The sequence below is a fragment of the Notolepis coatsorum genome (genome assembly GCF_963971535.1).
Source record: "Notolepis coatsorum genome assembly, chromosome: 5".
NCBI lineage: Eukaryota > Metazoa > Chordata > Actinopteri > Aulopiformes > Paralepididae > Notolepis > Notolepis coatsorum.
This window is the reverse complement of record NC_140169.1, coordinates 199,187,871-199,208,590: the sequence shown is the minus strand read 5'-3', so window position 1 is coordinate 199,208,590 and position 20,720 is coordinate 199,187,871. Positions and strand designations below refer to the sequence as shown.

General features: G+C 46.4%; 1 pseudogene across 1 annotated transcript in view; it reads left to right on the top strand.

Annotated features, from left to right (window-relative positions):
- LOC311228508 (unconventional myosin-XVI-like) overlaps positions 1-20,720 on the top strand; it is a 190,184-nt pseudogene that overhangs the window by 18,316 nt on the left and 151,148 nt on the right. The window contains exon 2 of the transcript in view: positions 5,975-6,055. The product of the transcript in view is annotated as an unconventional myosin-XVI-like (transcript). The remainder of the gene's footprint in view (positions 1-5,974; positions 6,056-20,720) is intronic.

Sequence of the window (20,720 nt, the reverse complement as noted above, 5' to 3'; positions counted from 1 at the left end):
AAAGTATTACACAATTATCAAAACCTTACACTCAAGGAGCAAAATATAGGCCCAGATTTGCACCCCTACAATGTCAGCCTCACTTTTTGCAAAACAATACACACGGTGATTTGCAAAACACTAAACACACTTGCATTACATTAGACACAGAATGTCAAATTACCACACATATGAGCCAATTGGTTAAACACAGCCATCAGATGCACAAACACACCATTGCTTAATTGTAGATACACAATCAGGTTTAAGCACTATAAAAATGCAGCAGGTGAGTTCACCTGTCTTCAACCAAAATGGAAGGAGAGTGAAGTACTGTACACAGAGAACGTGAAAATATACAATACATTCACCAAACACTACACAAGACAACCAATGATGCAGACTGATGAAAATATACATTTTCTCCCATTTTCCCAAATCAGTCAACATGTCAACATGGAGAATCACAACAAAAAATTATCTTGCCAGATCCAGCTAGGCAAAGAGATAATGTCTAGTATTTTCTGTTTACATTTTTTCAAAAAAAAATGTGTTACTGTAATTTTATCCTGTACTGTATACAGTATTTTATGTTTGTCTGATATTTGCTGAGCTTACAGTGTTATGCACATGGTATCATGAAAACTGGGACATGTATTGTTGTGATTCTCCATGTTGAAATGTTGACTGATTTGGTTATATGGAGAGAACATTTATATTTTCATCAGTCTGTATCATTGATTTGGGTATATGTAGTTACATAAATTATATTTTCATCAGTCTACAGCATTGGTCTTGTGTAGTGTTTGGTGAATTTATTGTATATTTGCACATTCTCTGCGTACTTCACTTACAGTACTCTAATCACTGAGAAGTAGAATTGCTAAATGTGTTTTAGGTTAAGCACAGCAGTGTGTGTAACTGGTTCAAACAGAATTAAGTCATTATGTAACGTGTGTTTCATATGGTAACAAAATTAGCGTATGGTTTTGACAAGTGTTTAATTTAGCAAAGGATCTGAGGTGTTCTGATAATTGTGTGTTTTGAAACACCGGGCCCCGTTTTCAAAATCATGCTTAGGCAAATCGAAAAAAAACTATTGTGTGTTTCATTATATACATATGTTTCAGTCTTCTCATAAAAAAAAGATTCGATTTTTGGGTCTTTTCCTGCCTTTGGTCCGCTTTGCATTCACATCTCAAATGAACCGCAGCAGGGTTCACTTGCAAGAGTGAATGAGCTTTCACACCACCCCAAACCAACCGGACTATCCGAGGTTCGATTAAAGCTTATTATAGGACACTGGACATGGGTATGGATGGCTCCAGGTGCTGCTGCGTTAAAGTGCACATCTTCAATATCTGTACTATTTAAAAGCACAGTGCAGGACACACTCAAAGGTTATCGCACCTCAGAGATGGCAGTGGACATGTATGACAGGACAAAGGCCATATGTAATGGCCTTTGGATTGAGGAACATACTACCAGCCAAAGGAGGAAGCAGAAAAGGATGGACGAGTATGTAGTTGAGTCATCTTGTGGCACAAGCTCAGACCTCAGCTCAGGAGATCAGCTGAGACAGAGACTGTTCTATCCAGTCGTCGACAGAATGCTGCAAGAGCTTGAGAGCAGGTTCTCATGAGTTGGATAACAACTTATGAGAGGCATACAGGCATGTTATCCAGCCTCAGACCAGTTTCTCTCAGTGGAATTGCTGCAACCCCTCGCCACACATTACAATATCCAACTATTGCCAGAGGAGATCACAGTTGCAAAGTGTTTCCTGGTCAGGACAGGCAGAGATGCAGTCCCTACTATCCAAAGTGTCTTTTCCCTCCTGGATGATAATAATAATAATAATAATAATAATAATAATAATAATAATAATAATAATAATAATAATAATAATAATAATAATAATAATAATAATAATAATAATAATAATAATAATAATAATAATAATAATAATAATAATAATAATAATAATAATAATAATAATAATAATAATAATAATAATAATAATAATAATAATAATAATAATAATAATAATAATAATAATAATAATAATAATAATAATAATAATAATAATAATAATAATAATAATAATAATAATAATAATAATAATAATAATAATAATAATAATAATAATAATAATAATAATAATAATAATAATAATGCATTTGATTTATAAGGCGCCTTTCAGGACACTAAAAAAAGTCCACAAATCGGTGAATGAAAGAATTATAGGATCAAATGAAAACTACTTACTAAAAATGTTTAAAAGTACTAAAAACCAACAAAAAATACCAAACACTAACAAACATTCAGCACAGACAATGGGGATGCTAACATAAAAAAAAAAAAAAAAATGTAAACAATTTTTTTTTTCTTTTTTTTTTAGATCCGGGGATAGGAGAAAAACATCCGGGGCTAAAGCCCCGGAAGCCCAGGGCTAACGACGCCACTGGGGCAGACCCCTTTCTCTGTCTCATTAACCATCTAAATCTAGAACGATGGGGGGGGGGAGATTACATAAAACCTCCCTCCATCACCCCCCCCTCCATCCTCCCCCCCCCATCCATCCTCCCCATCCCTCCGTCACGGCAGGGGCTTAGAGGAACGTAAATATGAAGCAGAGCATCGCAGCAGGCAGGGAATAATAAGAGAGAGCGGATCACGGGGGCGGGTTATGGAAACACGTCCGCTGGGAACCGACTACTGAAATGGGCCAATAGGACGGCCGGTGTGCCATCACATCAGATATTTCTACAGCACATCAAAGACATTAGGGTCGCCAATCACATCACACATTTCTACAACACATCAAAGACATTTGGGTCGTCGCCAATCACATCACACATTTCTACAACACATCAAAGACATTAGGGTCGTCATCAAATCACATCTGCCATTTCTACAGCACATCAAAGGCATTAGGGTCGTCAAATCACATCACACATTTCTACAACACATCAAAGAAATTAGGGTCGTCGTCAAATCACATCTGACATTTCTACAACACATCAAAGACATTAGGGTCGTCAAATCACATCACACATTTCTACAACACATCAAAGACATTAGGGTCGTCGTCAAATCACATCACACATTTCTACAACACATCAAAGACATTAGGGTCGTCAAATCACATTTGACATTTCTACAACACATCAAAGACATTAGGGTCGTCAAATCACATCTGACATTTCTACAACACATCAAAGACATTAGGGTCGTCGTCAAATCACATCACACATTTCTACAACACATCAAAGACATTAGGGTCGTCAAATCACATCTGACATTTCTACAACACATCAAAGAAATTAGGGTCGTCGTCAAATCACATCACACATTTCTACAACACATCAAAGAAATTAGGGTCGTCGTCAAATCACATCCCACATTTCTACAACACATCAAAGACATTAGGGTCGTCGTCAATCACACCACACATTTCTACAACACATCAAAGACATTAGGGTCGTCGTCAATCACATCACACATTTCTACAACACATCAAAGACATTAGGGTCGTCGTCAATCACATCACACATTTCTACAACACATCAAAGACATTAGGGTCGTCAATCACATCACACATTTCTACAACACTCCCTCTCAGCCTTCCTACTGTCTCAATAAAAAATGTATTGATTGATTGAAAATTTTATTAACAGGTTGCAGAATGGGTACAATACAGTACGGCTCAATAAGAACATTTTCTCCTAGTGTCTCCCCTACTCTGTCTCCCTCTCAGCCTTCCTACTGTCTCAATAAAGAACCTTCTCTCCTGTGTCTCCCCTACTCTGTCCCCCTCTCAGCCTTCCTACTGTCTCAATAAATAACCTTCTCTCCTGTGTCTCCCTCTCAGCCTTCCTACTGTCTCAATAAAGAACCTTCTCTACTCTGTCTCCCTCTCAGCCTTCATACTGTCTCAATAAAGAACCTTCTCTCCTGTGTCTCCCCTACTCTGTCTCCCTCTCAGCCTTCCTACTGTCTCAATAAAGAACCTTATCTCCTGTGTCTCCCCTACTCTGTCCCCCTCTCAGCCGTCCTACTGTCTCAATAAAGAACCTTCTCTCCTGTGTCTCCCCTACTCTGTCTCCCTCTCAGCCTTCCTACTGTCTCAATAAAGAACCGTATCTCCTTTGTCTCCCCTACTCTGTCCCCCTCTCAGCCTTCCTACTGTCTCAATAAATAACCTTCTCTCCTGTGTCTCCTCTACTCTGTCTCCCTCTCAGCCTTCCTACTGTCTCAATAAATAACCTTCTCTCGTGTGTCTCATCTACTCTGTCTCCCTCTCAGCCTTCCTACTGTCTCAATAAATAACCTTCTCTCCTGTGTCTCCTCTACTCTGTCTCCCTCTCAGCCTTCCTACTGTCTCAATAAATAACCTTCTCTCCTGTGTCACCTCTACTCTGTCTCCCTCTCAGCCTTCCTACTGTCTCAATAAATAACCTTCTCTCCTGTGTCTCCTCTACTATGTATCCCTCTCAGCCTTCCTACCGTCTCAATAAATAACCTTCTCTCCTGTGTCTCCTCTACTCTGTCTCCCTCTCAACCTTCCTACCGTCTCAATAAATAACCTTCTCTCCTGTGTCTCTCCTACTCTGTCTCCCTCTCAGCCTTCCTACCGTCTCAATAAATAACCTTCTCTCCTGTGTCTCTCCTACTCTGTCTCCCTCTCAGCCTTCCTACCGTCTCAATAAATAACCTTCTCTCCTGTGTCTCCTCTACTCTGTCTCCCTCTCAGCCTTCCTACTGTCTCAATAAATAACCTTCTCTCCTGTCTCTCCCCTACTCTGTCTCCCTCTCAGCCTTCATACTGTCTCAATAAAGAACCTTCTCTCCTGTCTCTCCTCTACTCTGTCTCCCTCTCAGCCTTCATACCGTCTCAATAAATAACCTTCTCTCCTGTGTCTCCTCTACTCTGTCTCCCTCTCAGCCTTCATACCGTCTCAATAAATAACCTTCTCTCCTGTGTCTCTCCTACTCTGTCTCCCTCTCAGCCTTCCTACTGTCTCAATAAAGAACCTTCTCTCCTGTCTCTCCTCTACTCTGTCTCCCTATCAGCCTTCCTACTGTCTCAATAAAGAACCTTCTCTCCTGTGTCTCTCCTACTCTGTCTCCCTCTCAGCCTTCCTACTGTCTCAATAAAGAACCTTCTCTCCTGTGTCTCCCCTACTCTGTCTCCCTCTCAGCCTTCCTACTGTCTCAATAAAGAACCTTCTCTTCTGTGTCTCCTCTACTCTGTCTCCCTCTCAGCCTTCCTACCGTCTCAATAAATAACCTTCTCTCCTGTGTCTCCTCTACTCTGTCTCCCTCTCAGCCTTCCTACTGTCTCAATAAATAACCTTCTCTCCTGTCTCTCCCCTACTCTGTCTCCCTCTCAGCCTTCCTACTGTCTCAATAAAGAACCTTCTCTCCTGTCTCTCCTCTACTCTGTCTCCCTCTCAGCCTTCATACCGTCTCAATAAATAACCTTCTCTCCTGTGTCTCCTCTACTCTGTCTCCCTCTCAGCCTTCATACCGTCTCAATAAATAACCTTCTCTCCTGTGTCTCTCCTACTCTGTCTCCCTCTCAGCCTTCCTACTGTCTCAATAAAGAACCTTCTCTCCTGTCTCTCCTCTACTCTGTCTCCCTATCAGCCTTCCTACTGTCTCAATAAATAATCTTCTCTCCTGTGTCTCCTCTACTCTGTCTCCCTATCAGCCTTCCTACCGTCTCAATAAAGAACATTATCTCCTAGTGTCTCCCCTAATCTGTCTCCCTCTCAGCCTTCCTACCGTCTCAATGAAGAACCTTCTCTCCTAGTGTCTCCTATTCTGTCTCCTTAGCCTTCCTATTGTCTCAATTAAGTGTCAACTCAGAGAGACGGCCCACTCACTGACATTCATGTTGCAATGAGTTTGTGGCCTTTCAATGTCCTTTTACGATGTGATATATTAGCAGACCTCTGACATCTCCTCTCACCACGGCGTCTCTCCACAGATCTTGAAGAAGAAGGGAGCGAGCTCCTTCCTCCAGCGGCTGGAGAGGTGTGGTCCGGTCACGGTGGCCGTCCAGCTGAGGGTAAGCTGACGCCACGTTTGCTTTCACAAGCCACTTGTCTGTGCAACTGGACTTTGAAGAAGTCTTTATTTGTAGCACATTGCTCCATCGTCACGCAGCATACACACTAGGCCTGTCCCCGACTAAGGATTTGTATAGTCGACGTTGATTGGCCGAAATTTGCAGATAGTCGACTACCCCTCTGAATGCAATTTTTTTTTCATTATATATATTTTTATTTTGGGGGGGATCATTCCATTTGGGCTGTGGGGGTGCTTAATGTCTGAAGGAGTCGACTGAAGGCTTCTTGTCCTCTGCGAAAGCATGCAATTGGTCCACTGATGGATACATCTTGATATTTGTCTAGTGTGTGAAATCCTCTTTCAGTGCCTCTGTGCCCATTTTCTTGGGCAGTTAGCCTCGCTGGTATGTGCGCCATTAGCGTTAGCCACCCTTCTAGGCTTCTTTGCTTTTGGAAAGAATGGTAAAAAAAAGAAATATTATAATTATAATATTTTATTTATTTATTTTTACATTTACCTAGATATATGATGAGTCTGAATCTAGATGTGCCTTGGTATACGACAAGTCTGAATCAAGCCAACGTAAGGAAGACAATGTGACGTCTCAGATCAGTCATCTTGAGACTCGAGTGTTATTCCAGTTCACCACTTTGACTGTCCCAACGTTGCCAGATGCAATAACTACACCTAACCACAGATCGTTTCCTCAAGCTACCATTCATGAACTTAACCCCTTTTCTCATTAAAATGCTAAAACCACTTCTGGCAAAGATGTTGTCGCAAGACTACGTCTCGAGTTGTCGTGACTCAAAGTGTGACTCCGGTGTGTGTGTGACGGGTCTTTGTCAGATTCAGCCGCTCACCCTAACCACACAATCCCATAACCTCAGGCCAGTATTCATAATCCAAATAGTATTTTCATTGCAAACCTTGACCATGACATTGTCCCAAGACCATCTGGGAATAGAACGTGACAAATTGTATTTTTATTTCTATTGTAACCAGGGAATCCCTTGGGATTAAAATCTCTTTGTCGAGGGAGACCTTGATAATAAAGTAATTATCTTGAAAATTTTTATATAAAGAAATGTCAGTTTTTCCCACTCAAGGCAAGTGTTCCTTCATTAATCCATTTGGGGAAATCCAGGTGTCATAGCAGTGTGGGGGAGGGGAGGTGCAGGCAGAAGAGGTAATAATAGCAATAGTAATGAACATAGAACATAGTGATAACATATAGCATAATAGTATACTGTACCACTTATGGTATACCCAGTTCATTAACACCTATGGTAGTTTCAAGTTTGTTTATTAATTGTCATAGTAAAATACAGAATACTTTATCATGAAATGATTTTTTCTGTATGAGCCCCTGGGAGTGTGCTAGATAAAAATAGATAAAAAGTCAAAAGTATGTAAAATAAAGTGCTCAGTCAATATACATATATACAATATACAATACAGGGTAAAAATAGTAACAGTGAGGTACAATGCAGAAATGGGATGAGGTACAAACTTAGGGTAAGGTGCAATGAGGTATGAATTGTAGTGCAAATATCTTTACTAATAAATATATAGTGTGTTGAAGTGTCTAAAGTGAGTGAAGTGGGTGTTAAGGTGAGTGTTTGTTTAAAGTGAGTGTGTACGTGTGGATGTGTGTGCTGTGAGTGTAGATGATGGGTTGTTACATAGGCCATGGTTACACAGACTGTTTTAGTTTTCGTTTTGTTGCTGTTTTGAATACGTTTGCTGTCCCTGTTAAATACAAATGCCATTTTGGCAGGAAAAACGCGTTGCCCTACTGACGACGCTAAATTGTGTTTCCGTTTTGGAAAAACGCCAAAACTCGCAGACAACGTGTCGTGTAATCTGCGCAGAGCTGTTGTTGCTCAACGCCCATGCGCAGTAGATACCGACATCTGCATGCCCTCACCAACGTCCGGTGACAATAGAGCTGTCCCAAATAGCTGCAGCTACCATGTGTTGTCAAGTTATTGTTATAAGGACCCCAGTCCAAGCTACAACAGTCTGCATTCCCTTAACAATTGTTTGTATTGAGCCGTATTGTACTGTACCCATTCTGCAATATGTTAAATAAAGTTTACATCCATTCATTCTGCTAGCATTAACGATTGCATGAGCAGCTGGCTAACGTGAGCTAACGTTAGCTACCAGACCCTGTTAGCTCAGAGCCCCTCTTTCAACATAACAAGCATTAAACAAAATGGCCCAGTCATCTATTCACTTTTGTTTAATACATGAGGTGTTGTCTCTAATGTTATCTAGCTACTGATAGCTCCTGATATCATCCTGGTGCTGGCTGGCTAACTAACGTGAGCTAACCTTAGCTGCTAGCCACAATGCTATACTGTTATACTGGCATATTCCATTCACGTTAGCATGTAAGCTAACAAAACCGGCGCCGATGAGACTAAACTCCGCTTTTGGTGTTCAATTGTGTTTATGTTAGTTTTGTTTCATCAACAAATGAGAGGCAGAACACACAGTGAATGTATCCATTTTGTTTATTGCACGTTCTTTGCTGAAAAATAAGTGCTACAGTGGCTAAATAGCTCAAGGAGGCATTTAAAGATGGCGGCTTGTATATTTTTTTTGCAGGAAGTGTATTGGCACATTCAAGTTCTGATTGGTTGAAAATTGCCTTCATGTTCGCACCTACTGCCACCTACTGCTTTGGCATTGTACTACATCACTGTGCTCAGGAGGCAAAACGAAAGTGCTCAGGTTGCAAAACGAATGTCTAACTCGGCTGCCACTACGTTGCGACCGGGAAAGCGAAACTCATTTTGAAAACGAAACGAAAAACACCCTAGGTGTAACCTCAGCCATAGTGTCATTGTCATTGAGCATCCTGATGGCCCTGGCGATAGAAGCTCCTTCTGAGTCTCTCTGTACTGGCCATGAGACTCCGGTATCGCTTGCCTGACCGCAGCAGTTCAAAGAGGCAGTTGTTTGGGTGCCTAGAGTCTTTGATTATTCTCTTAGCCTTGGCCCTGCAACGCTTGTTGTAGCTAAGGGGCTACACAACCCTGACTGTATTTAGATGTTTAGATTAAACCACTGCTAAAGAATTTTAATGGCCAGACAGTATAAGTACACAAAATGGCGGACACTCTATTAACGGCGCGGGGACAGGGATACAAGTTGAACAGCATTTTAATGTTAATAGTAAACATACATATTATATAACACAGCTCTCTTTTAATAATAGAATGTCAGTGCAACAACGTCAGAGGTAACAATAGTTCCTATACTACGGGTACCCGACCGGTGGAGCTCTGAATGGAGTGAGACGGAGCGAAGCGGCACAGGGAAAAGCAAGATGGTGGCTGGAGACGGTGGTCCTCTGGAGTTCCTACTTCCAGAGGGCTGCAGACACACTTAGGATAATCCAGTCGTCGCTGGGGAGGAAAGGGTCTTGTACGGACCGGTCCTTGTATTCCTAGCGCCCGATGGCAGGATTAATAGCTATTAGTCTGAAAGCCCGTTGGCATGGATGATAGCTAGTTAGCTCCGTTTGTACTTAAAGCTAACCCGCAGGAGGTCTTCAATGAGTAGTTATGTCCAGAACGTCGCTGGGTTCAACTATAAGTCTCTCCACGTTACTTCGCTTACACAAGTCACTATACTGTGCCAATAAGGGCTCGACAATATTATGGTTGTATCTAATTAGCCGTGCGGCTCTCTAATAACGATATGTTGCCTGGCCGTCCTGTTTACAACTGCACCAACGTTACTTCTCTCTCACTCTGTTAGTTTTCCTGTGGACTGAGCCTGTTCACCCATACAGATCAATACGCTCTCTCACTTGTCCGGGCATGTCTGAACATGTTCTGAAACATGTCTAGAGGGGGGCGCGCACTGGCGCCTACGGCGTTAAGAATGGGACATATACAAATAAGCGAATGATGAATCCTGTTAGGCAAACAGATGACGTGAAAATATATATCTTATATATATAAACAATATATAAGTTATACAAAATAATAAACGCAGACTTTCAGTGTTAATCTGGACCTTCAGAACAGCCGCCCCCTTATTAGTCCGAACCTAATTAGCAAATAAAATGTGGGGCACAGATTAATATTAAGGGTCAAGTCAAATTCTCCATAATAGGCTATGGGAAGTTGGAAGTAATCTATAAAGTCAGTGGGTTATCGTCGTCGTCAGGGGGGTCAGGGAACGCAGGAAGCTCTATCAACTTAGCTACTGGTCTGGTATAAGTCCGCCCTTGTACGATGACCTCTGCCGCTCTGACCTTCCCATCCGAACCAATGATCACTCTGCTCACACGGCCGGCTGGCCACGTAGCTCGGGGTAGTGACTGGTCTATGATCATCACGACGGTTCCCACGGTCAGGTTGTCCCTGTCTTTCACCCATTTCTGACGGGCTTGAAGGGAGGGTAAGTAGTGTAGGAGGAAGCAGGCCCAAAACTGGTCGGCCAGTACTTGGCTGTGTCTCCACATTCTCCGTCCGTTCATCTCGTCCTGTCTGTACACCGTCTGAGGAAGGGCAGGGTCCAGCCGCACCATCAAGAGGTAGTTTGGGGTGATGGGGTCGATGTCAGCTACGTCGCTTGAAACGTAGCCGAGGGGCTTGGAGTTCAGAACTCCCTCAATCTCTGTGAGGACCGTAGCCAGGACTTCATCGCCCACGGTCTGGGCTCCAAGTACGGTGTACATAGCAGTCTTTATTGATCGGACCTCTCTCTCCCACATTCCCCCGAAATGGGGGGCATTCGGAGGATTGAACTGGAAGGTGACCTGAGCAGGAGCGAGGCGAGTCTTGAGTTCTTCACCCATGTTCAGGAAGCTCGCTCTCAGTTCCGTGTCTCCTCAAGTTCAAGTTCAAGTTCTTTAATAGTTGTCATACAGAAGTACAGAATACTTTCATACAAAATGCTTCTTACTGTTACGCTCCAGAGACTGTGCTAGACAAGATAGTATCAAATAACATAATAACATAATATAGCATGAATTTAGAAGAAGAAAAATGAGGTCACAGTGTTCGGTATAGACATATGTACAATGTTCTGAGTTACCATATAATATACAATACACAATACTATGCAGTGTACTAATGTACAGTACTATCTAGTGCAAAGCAGAAATGGGTACAATTTTAGGTACAATTTACAGTAAGGTGTACGAGTTGTAGTGCAATCCTTCATCCATAAATATAAAGTGTGGGGAGTGGGTGCTACAGTGTGTTTGTTTAAAGTGGGTGTGTGCTATAAAGTGTGTGGAGTGGGTGCTACAGTGTGTTTGTTTAAAGTGAGTGTGTGCGTGTGGATGTGTGTGCTATGTGCGTTTGGTGGTTGTTGTTGTGTAGTGTTCATTCATTGTTCGTTTAGCAGCCTGATGGCCTGGGGATAGAAGCTTCTTCTGAGTCTTTCTGTGCTCGCCTTGAGACTCCGGTATCGCTTGCCTGACCGCAGCAGTTCAAAGAGGCAGTTGTTTGGGTGACTGGAGTCTTTAATGATTCTCTTAGCCTTGCCCCTGCAACGCTTGTAGTAAATGTTCTGGAGGGTGGGGAGCCCCCCTCCAATTGTGCGTTCGGCTGAACGTGTCACTCTTTGTAGTCTGCTTCGGTCTTGTGCAGTGCTATTCCCAAACCAGGAGGTGATGTTGCCGGTCAAGATGCTCTCTATTGTACATGAGTAGAAGTTCTTAAGGATCTTCTGGCTGACTTGGAACTTCCTTAGGCGCCTGAGGAAGTAGAGGCGTTGTCGTGCCTTCTTCACAACACTGTCAATGTGTGTGGTCCATGTCAAGTCCTCGGATATGTAGGCTCCGAGGTACTTAAAGCTGTTGACTCTCTCAACCGGTGCCCCGTCGATGCTGAGGGGGCTGTAGTCCTTGACCCCCGACCTCCTGAAGTCCACAATCATCTCCTTTGTTTTGCTGACGTTCAGGGAGAGGCTGTTTTCCTGGCACCATCCCGCCAGGACCTTGACCTCTTCCAGGTAGGCCCTCTCGTCGTTGGCAGAGATCAGGCCCACCACCACTGTGTCGTCAGCAAATTTGATGATTGTATTGCTACTCCGCTGAGCCACACAGTCGTGTGTGTACAGGGAGTAGAGGAGGGGACTCAGAACACAGCCCTGGGGGGCCCCTATGTTGAGGGTGATGGATGAGGAGGTGCAGTTGCCTGCTCTCACCACCTGGGGTCTGCCAGTCAGGAAGTCCAAGACCCACTGGCAGAGGTCATATCCCAAGCCCAGGTCCCTGAGCTTGGCTATGAGTATGGAGGGGACTATGGTATTGAATGCCGAGCTGTAGTCGATGAATAGCATTCTCACATAGTTCCCCTGCCTCCTCGGAAGTTTGTCCCTTGGTCTGACAATAGCACTGATGGGGTCCCTCTCCTCGCTTGGAACCTCCGGAATGACATGAGGAACGAGTCTGTACTCATCGACTGGAGGAGCTCAATGTGAACAGCTCGGGTGGTCATGCATTTATACACGATGCCCCACCTCTTCTCTGTTCCTCTTCCTCTCTTGACGTTGAATGGGCCGAAGCAGTCCATGCCCGTGGAATGGAAGGCCCGCTCGCCGAGTCGGAGGCGGCAGGGAGGCAGGTCTGCCATCTTCGGGATAATAGGCTGTGCCCTCCACTTGCGACAGGTCGGGCAAGTTCGTTGGAGTCGGCGTACAGCTTCTCTCCCTTGGAGTATCCAGAAGCGCCGTCGGATCTCTGCAAAGACTCGCTCGGCCCCCGCGTGGCACACCACCTCGTCGTATTTCTGAATGATCAGATCTGTTATCCTGTGTCGGCTGCTTAGGACGATGGGATGCTTAACATCCTCGGCCAAGTCCGGGGCCCGTCTCAACCGACCACCCACCCTGATGAGGCCCTAGGCGTCGATCTCTGGGGCTAAGGTGAGGAGTCGACTGTCTGAGGGGACTGGCTTTGCCCTTATCAGACACTCTATTTCCTCTGGGAAAGAGTCTCTCTGTGCTCTCTGCAGCATAAGAAGTTCCGCTTCCTTGTATGCAGGTGCATCGAGTTCTGTGGTTGGGGGAAGCTCTGGGTGGTGCCATAGGAATGTCCTTTTCTGGGCACTCTCCAGAGTTTGACAGTCGTCTAGGTCCTAGCCCGTTGGAGCCGGGGCTTGACTCAGCCCGCAGAACATAGACTTTTTTATTTCTGACTCGTCTTGGTTCGCCTCCCGCGGTGTGGAGATAGGCCACTTCTCCTCCGGGAGCTTGAGGAACTCTGGGCCATCATTGTATGGGTTAGGACGGGTGAGGTCGGCTAGGGACATCCCCTGTGTGATGACATCCGCCGGGTTCTGCTTGGTGTCAACATATCTCCAACATGCCGCTCCTATCAGGTCTTGGATTTCGGTTACTCGGACTCCGACGAAAACTTTGTACCGACAGGAGGCGGACTGGATCCAGGTGATCACGGTCATGGAGTCTGACCATAGGATGATCTCACGCACCGGTATGTTGAGTTCACTTTGCACCATTTTTGCGAGTTGCACGCCTACCAGAGCTGCGCAGAGCTCTAGTCGCGGGATCGACTGCTGCTTGCGAGGAGCTATCCTCGAGCGGGCCAGGACGAAGGCTACGTGGACTTCTCCTCCCTCTTCTTGAGCTCTCAGGTAGGCCACTGATCCGTACACCACTTCAGAGGCGTCGCTGAAGACGTGCAGGTCTATCTGACACGTCTCCAGCCGCACTGTAGGGGGGAAGTAACTCCGCGGGATGGCCACCTCGCGGAGTAATACAAGTTCATCCTCCCACTCTCTCCATGTGGTGGCTAGGTGCTCGGGTATGGGGTCGTCCCAGCCCTACTCCTTGGCCCACAGTTCTCTCACCAGCATCTTCGCCCGGGTGGTGTAGGGGAGGATACACCCCATTGGGTCATACTGGCTGGCGAGTGTTCGGTACACACTCCGCCGAGTGGTCAGTCTAGTCGTGGACATCTCCTGATCCGTCCTCAGAGGTGTGTGTCGGTAGTGAAGCGAGTCCGTCTTGAAGCGCCAGACGAGGCCCAGAGTCATCTCTTGCGCTTCGCCTGGGGTGTGCGCCATCCAGGTCTCACTGCTCGCGGCCTTAGTCTCCGGAGGGAGGTGCCGGAGAACTTGAGGGTCGCTACTGGCCCACTGTCGGAGGTCGAATCCACCTTTGGCTAACGAAGCCCGTAGCTTCAGTAGGATGCTCTCTGCTTCTTCTGCCGTGGATACGCTCTGTAGACAGTTGTCCATGTAGAAACTTCGTTCAACGCTGTGTCGGACATCATCGTCGGCTCCGGGGTCTTCGGCCACGTGCTTCTGTAACGCGAACGTGGCGCAGCACGGGCTGCAGGTGGTGCCGAAGGGGAGTACCTCCCATTGGTATATCGAGGGTTGTTTGTCGTCGAGCCTCTCCCTCCACAGAAACCTCAGTAAAGGCTTGTCTTCCTCCATCAGTCGAACTTGTAGGAACATTCCCTTGATGTCGCCGCTGATGGCCACTTTGTCCTGACGAAAGCGTATCAGGACGCCGAGGAGGGAGGGTCCGAGTGTCGGGCCGGGCAGGAGTAGGTTATTCAGATTCTGCTGTCCAATCTGATAACTGCAATTGAACACGATGCGGTTCTTTCCGTTGTGGGTGACCTTGTGGTGCGGCACGTACCCAGACTCTGTCGTCCCTTCTGCCTCGTGGTCATCGATTTTCTTTATGTGGCCGGCCGTTACCAGCTTCTCGATCTCGGTGCGATAGATCGTTGCTTGGGGGGGATCCTTGGCGAGGCGCCGCTCAGTGCTCTGTAGGTAGTGGTGCGTCGCTCCCTTAGGCACATGCAGAGTGGGCATCCCTTCTCGCCTCAAGAGTGGGGTTGCATATCTTAGCACTCCGTCGACCTTGACCCTCGTAGTCTTCTGCTCGAGTAGAGCGATGGCATACTTGTCCTCTTTGGACCGAACCATCTTGCGTTCGTTCTTGAATGGCAACGCGTCTAGTGTCCATAGCCTCTCACGTGCTGTAGGAGAGTGTTGTCTGTGTCGCTCACCGTGGTGTAAAGGCAGCGTGTGGACGTTGGTCGGCTGGAAGGCCCGGAGAGGAGGCCCTGGAGCGTCCACCCCAGTCGGGTCTTAACCGCGGCTGGGCATCCTCTGGATCCGATGTTGGGACAATGAGGTCCGTGTGGTCGGAGCCAATGAGTAGGGTCGGTGTAGCGCCGGTGATGAGCGGTATGGGCAGTTGGCGTAGGTGGTCGTACTTTTCCCTCAGCTGTGGGATGGGGTAATCGTAGCGTGACAAACCTATGTCGTAGCTCGTGAACGCCTTGCTGATGCTGTACCGCTTCTCAGGCTGGTCGATCGCTGCAATGGTGAACGAGACGTTTTCACCTTTGATTGTCTTTAAGTCTCGACGAATGGTACGGAGGGTCACGGTCTCCTCTGGGCCCCGCAGGTCCAACTGGGTCGCGGCGGAGGCGAGGAGGAGTGTCTTCTCCGACCCGTCGTCGAGGACTGCGTAGGTGTCGAGTACCTTGTCCCCGTGAATGAGGAGTACTCGTACCACCTTGAGGAGCACCCTGGAGCTCCCACTCTTCGCGGGGTCGATGTAGAGTACTTCTGCTCTCTCGAGTTGCTTTGTGGAGCTGGGTTTCGCTTGTTGCTCTCGTGCAGTGCTTCGAGGTGAGCGCCGTCACACTTGCCACACTTCTTCTTGAGGCGGCATTCTGCTGCCATGTGGCCGCGCGCGCAGCGGAAGCAGCGGCGGTTAGCTTTAATCCGCTGACTTACTTCGACGGTGGTCAGTTTCTTGAATGCGTCGCACTGTGACAGCCAGTGTTCGTTGTCGCAGTATTGACATGCGATCTTCCATTTTCCCTTGGCGGGGGGGTTGTGACTCCGACACCGACTCGTCCTGGTGCATCACTGTGATGGGCCTGCTTTGGTCTTTAAACCTCCTCGGTCCCTCTTTAATGTTCGAGCCACCCCATGCGAAGGTGTCAATTCTTAGGCTGCTAACCTCCCTGGCTAGGAAGTCAGCAAGATCCAGCAGTGACTGTTCTGGGCCATTCGGGTCACGGTAGTTTTGTTGCCGCCGAAAGCGTTCTTGGCGGAATGGGGGGAGCTTCTCCAATATGCGCTCCACGTTGGAGTTGGCGTACAACTCGTACATCCCCTTCTCTCGTTGGGACCCGAGCATCCCTACTAGGGACTGTACTTTGACGGATAAGTCGTCCAGGGCTCGGTTGTCTTTAGCCGGGGGGAGACGTTCGATCTCACGTATCTCCTGAATGACATAATCCCACGTAAGTCCGTAACGTGCGTCGAGGGCAGCCAGGGCGTAAGAATAGGGAGTTGGTGAATTGGAGTATGCCAGCGCTATGTTGTGCGCTCTAGTTACCTTGAGGTGCTTGAGGAGAATGGCATACTTGTATGGCTCATCCTGTACTCCTGACATGATTGTCTCTAGGCACATGCGCAGCTCGGTATACTGCGCTCGGTCTTCTCTTGTGAAGTCTGGGAATGTGTGTGTCCCAATGTAGGGTGCCATGGATGGCTGTGACACTGACGCACGTGGGGGGAGAGGCATCCGCGGCGAGTCTCCCTGTACGTTGGGTCGTTGGTTCGTGCTGGGCGGGAACCAGGGGCTGGGTTCCCAGGCACTATTCCTCGGTGCCGTCTGGTGCTCGAACTCCCCACTGGGACGTGTTGGGGGTTCATAACGCAGCGTGTCGGGACTGAGACCGGGGCTGCGCTGAGCCTCCTGGTCTGAGATGGAGTAGTGCGGGTGGGCTTTCTGTCCTCCCTCGTCCTCCGTCAGGCTTTGTAGTCGCTCGGCTAGCTGCTCTGCAAAGTAAGCAGGTTCTTCCCGTAGGCGGGGTCCCGTGTAGCTTTGTCGGGGAGGGGAGGGTGCCCTCGACCCTTGTCGTGATGATCTCCGGGAGCTCCGGGTGGAAGAGTGGGGTGTCACCTTCTGGAGCGCTTGCTAGATCATTTGTGCTTGTAGGCGGTCTCGTTCTGCCTCGCGCTGCGCATTGGCGCGGTCTCGCTCCATGTTTTCTCCAGCCTGGAGGCGCCTCTCTTCCAGTCTGAGATGTTCGCACTCACTCTCTCGTTGCGCCTGGAGGCGGTCACGCTCACCCTGGAGGCGGTCACGCTCACTCTCTTGTTGCGCCTGGAGGCGGTCACGCTCACCCTGGAGGCGATCCCTTTCCGCCGAAGCGGTTATCGTGGCGATCAGGACTTGCGCTAGCCTCTGGTCGGCCTCGCTTGGGTATGACGCTGATGATGGTGATTTGGAGTTGGCAGGGCTTGGTGGTGACCTGGTCTTCTCATGCGCTCCGAGGTCCATCTCGGAGGCGCTGTACTTTGTCTTCTCCCGCGCTCCGAGGTCCATCTCGGGGGCGCGGTACTCTTTACTTTGATGCGCTCCGAGGTCCATCTCGGGGCGCAGCGTTCTATGGGTATAGTCAAGTCATGCCCCGCTTGTCCCCCCCGTAAGCTAAGTCAGTTTCACTTAAACTAGCTTGGGTCTCTACATCTGCGGTTGACAGGTCGATAAGGTTGGGCATACTTGAGCTACCAATGTTATCCTTGCTTAACGTCCTCGTAGATAAGCTAGGGGGTAAATCTACAGCGTAGCCCTCCAAGTGGTGAGGGGGCTGACGCTGGCGCCTAGGGCGCTCTAATGGGGGAGAGCCGATTGGAGAGTGTCCGCCGCTGGCCATATTATCACTAATATTATTATTATTACTGATACCCTCCGGCTCGAAGGACCAATTGTAGCTAAGGGGCTACACAACCCTGACTGTATTTAGATGTTTAGATTAAACCACTGCTAAAGAATGTTAATGGCCAGACAGTATAAGTACACAAAATGGCGGACACTCTATTAACGGCGCGGGGACAGGGATACAAGTTGAACAAGCATTTTAATGTTAATAGTAAACATACATATTATATAACACAGCTCTCTTTTAATAATAGAATGTCAGTGCAACAACGTCAGAGGTAACGATAGTTCCTATACTACGGGTACCCGACCGGTGGAGCTCTGAATGGAGTGAGACGGAGCGAAGCGGCACAGGGAAAAGCAAGATGGTGGCTGGAGACGGTGGTCCTCTGGAGTTCCTACTTCCAGAGGGCTGCAGACACACTTAGGATAATCCAGTCGTCGCTGGGGAGGAAAGGGTCTTGTACGGACCGGTCCTTGTATTCCTAGCGCCCGATGGCAGGATTAATAGCTATTAGTCCGAAATCCTGTTGGCATGGATGATAGCTAGTTAGCTCCGTTTGTACTTAAAGCTAACCCGCAGGAGGTCTTCAATGAGTAGTTATGTCCAGAACGTCGCTGGGTTCAACTATAAGTCTCTCCACGTTACTTCGCTTACACAAGTCACTATACTGTGCCAATAAGGGCTCGACAATATTATGGTTGTATCTAATTAGCCGTGGGGCTCTCTAATAACGATACGTTGCCTGGCCGTCCTGTTTACAACTGCACCAACGTTACTTCTCTCTCACTCTGTTAGTTTTCCTGTGGATTGAGCCGGTTCACCCATACAGATCAATACGCTCTCTCACTTGTCCGGGCATGTCTGAACATGTTCTGAAACATGTCTAGAGGGGGGCGCGCACTGGCGCCTACGGCGTTAAGAATGGGACATATACAAATAAGCGAATGATGAATCCTGTTAGGCAAACAGATGACGTGAAAATATATATCTTATATATATATAAACAATATATAAGTTATACAAAATAATAAACGCAGACTTTCAGTGTTAATCTGGACCTTCAGAACACTTGTTGTAAATGTACCTGGAGAGTGGGAAGCCCACCTCCAATTGTGCATTCGGCTGAACGGGCCACTCTCTGTAGTCTGCTATACCCAGTCTATTAACACCTATGGTATACCCAGTTCATTACCTATGGTATACCCAGTTCATTACCTATGGTATACCCAGTTCATTACCTATGGTATACCCAGTTCATTAACACCTATGGTATACCCAGTTCATTACCTATGGTATATCCAGTTCATTGACACCTATGGTATACCCAGTTCATTGACACCTATGGTATACCCAGTTCATTGACACCTATGGTATACCCAGTTCATTAACACCTATTGTATACCTAGTTCATTGACACCTATGGTATACCCAGTTCATTAACACTTTTACATTCTGCTACATTTGCTGTTCTAAACACCGGTGTCTGACTTTCCCAGAAAAGTCAACTGGCACACAGGAAGTAAGTGATGCGTTTTACATTACCAGCAACAACCGTGGTTTGTTTGGAATAAATAGAGGATGCACTGCAACAATTAAGTGCAATGTAAAAACGCGTGTGACTGATAGATGTCGACAAAACAAAACCCAGGATCTTGTGGATTACAACTTCAATTCAAATCTAGAATATGTAATGCCGTCAAACAGCGACCTCTAGGTAAAATAACCCTTCTTGGTATTTTTTTGTGATAACCGCATCAACGCGTATTAAAATGCTTCTGTAGGGGCTATGGTCATACAGAAATGCATGACAAAATGGTTAGGGAAAGTAATCATAAGTACTTATTGGTCACAGGAGTCTTCAATAACGTTGAAAAGTGATTAATTTTGTGAATACATTTGTTCTTTGATTTACCAATATATTTGTTGGCAGACAGATTTTTCTCGCAATCTCTGTTTAACATTACTAGCTGTAATGTAGCTTGTTGCTCCGCTGGGAACAACTGTTCATCACTGCATCGTTTATACAACTTGGTTTAATCCAAAAGTCAGTTTGTAAACTTTTTATAATGAAATAAGACATTCAGGGGATGTCTGGTAAGATATCATATTCCCTTTTTACATGTCAGAGTGATCCAGGAATGTAAACACCACATATATATATATATATATATATATATATATATATATATATATATATATATATATATATATATATATATATATATATATATATATATTACATTTAAATGTAACTAATTCATCCAACCCCCCATTGTATTTTCTAATGTAACTTGAATGATGAACATAATTTGATTATCATCAAATACCATCATGCTAGTGGTCATTGCTTGGGTATCTTTGGCCGATACAGAGTACTTCAGCCTGGCATCTGGCCGAGACAGATACTCGTGCTCATTGCACCATAGTAATCACCTATTTTACAAAAAAGCATCGGTAATCTGATTCCTATGTTGTTGTCTTTTATATTGTTTTATATTATATATATGTGACCGAGCCCAGCAGAGTCTCCCTCTGTCATTTTTCAGATTTGTACAGATTATGAAAGTACAGAATGTAAGCTTTAAAATGATGTGTCATACATTAAAATGCATTGAAAATATTTGAAGAAGGGCGGCTGAGTGGCGCAGTGGGCAAGGCGCTCGCCACTAACGCAGGAGATGCTGGTATCGAGCCCAGCTCTCTGCATTGCTACCGGCTTGGCCGGCCGTCATACTAACACAATTGACAGTATTAGAGGGTGGGAAAGCCGGTGGGTGGGGATTGGACGTTGTGGACAGCGACTCCTACAGGTCGGTTGGGTGACGCCGGTACGGCGGAAACAGGAAGTATCGGGGGCAGCATGAGCCTCCCACGTGTTATTCCTCGCCACTGAGAGTTCGAGCTGCTGCGGTGAAAAGATGCGACAGGCTGCCTCCTTGTGTACCGGAGGGGACACGTG